This window comes from Notolepis coatsorum, assembly GCF_963971535.1.
Source record: "Notolepis coatsorum genome assembly, chromosome: 19".
In the NCBI taxonomy this organism is placed as follows: Eukaryota; Metazoa; Chordata; class Actinopteri; order Aulopiformes; family Paralepididae; genus Notolepis; species Notolepis coatsorum.
This window is the reverse complement of record NC_140183.1, coordinates 6,890,531-6,891,853: the sequence shown is the minus strand read 5'-3', so window position 1 is coordinate 6,891,853 and position 1,323 is coordinate 6,890,531.

Here is a 1,323-nt window from a genome sequence, read left to right as displayed (position 1 = left end):
AGTGAGTGAGTGAGTGAGTGAGTGAGTGTGAGAGTGAGAGTGAGAGTGAGAGAGAGAGAGAGAGAGAGAGAGAGAGAGAGAGAGAGAGAGAGAGAGAGAGAGGCTTTGATTCCATTTTCTCACCTCTCCTCATGTGATTGTCACCTCTGGTTACAGATTTAGAAACAGCAGCAACACAATAACATACTGCTGATTTTATATCAGAGAGAGAGGTAGGTTATATATAGAGACAGTAGAGGAGGTAGGTTATATAGAGAGAGACAGTAGATGAGGTAGGTTATACTGGACTATGAGTATTATGGGGTGTAACTAACCAGCTGAGTAAACACATTGCTCCATATCAGCTCTCTGTTGTATCAACGACAAGACCAGAGAGAAATGCTCTCCTGCTGATAACACTCTGCGTGTGTGTGTGTGTGTGTGTGTGTCTGTGTGTGTGTGTGTGTGTGTGTATGTGTGTGTGTGTGTTGCCATGCTGTTCTAACAGGTGTCAAAATAGAGGCCTCATTTAAAGGGGCAGCCAGTGATTCTGGAGAAAAGATTGTTGATATTATCGTGTGCCTCCATCTCCCCCCCCTCCCCCTCCTCCCCAACAGGAAAGCCCGCTGTTGCTGATTGGCTGGATTAGGTCAGAGCGCTGGTGGACTGTGAGGAGACACTCGCTAGGTTACGTTTGTGAAAAATGGAGCAATGATCTTCCTGAACCCACGGGCGTTCCCGGGTGAGAAGAACATCGTTAACAACATCAAGAAGATATTGAACCCAAGGTTGTCGAAGAGTCATATATTGGCCCCGGTACAGAATGAGTGAGAATCCATGTGAAATGTGTTTATAGTGTCGAATTATGTCAGAGAACAAAACAAACAGCTACATGTGACTCACAAGTCACACAAGTCACACAGGTCACAAGTCACACAGGTCACAAGTCACACAGGTCACAAGTCACACAGGTCACAAGTCACAAGTCACACAGGTCACAAGTCACACAGGTCACAAGTCACACAAGTCACACAGGTCACAAGTCACACAGGTCACAAGTCACACAGGTAACAAGTCACACAAGTCACACAGGTCACAAGTCACACTGGTCACAAGGGTCACACAGGTCACAAGTCACAAGTCACACAGGTCACAAGTCACACAGGTCACGCTGGTCACAAGTCACACTGGTCACAAGTCACACAGGTCACACAGGTCACAAGTCACACTGGTCACAAGTCACACAGGTCACAAGTCACACAGGTCACACAGGTCACAAGTCACACTGGTCACAAGTCACACAGGTCACACAGGTCACAAGTCACAAGTCACACAAGTCACAAG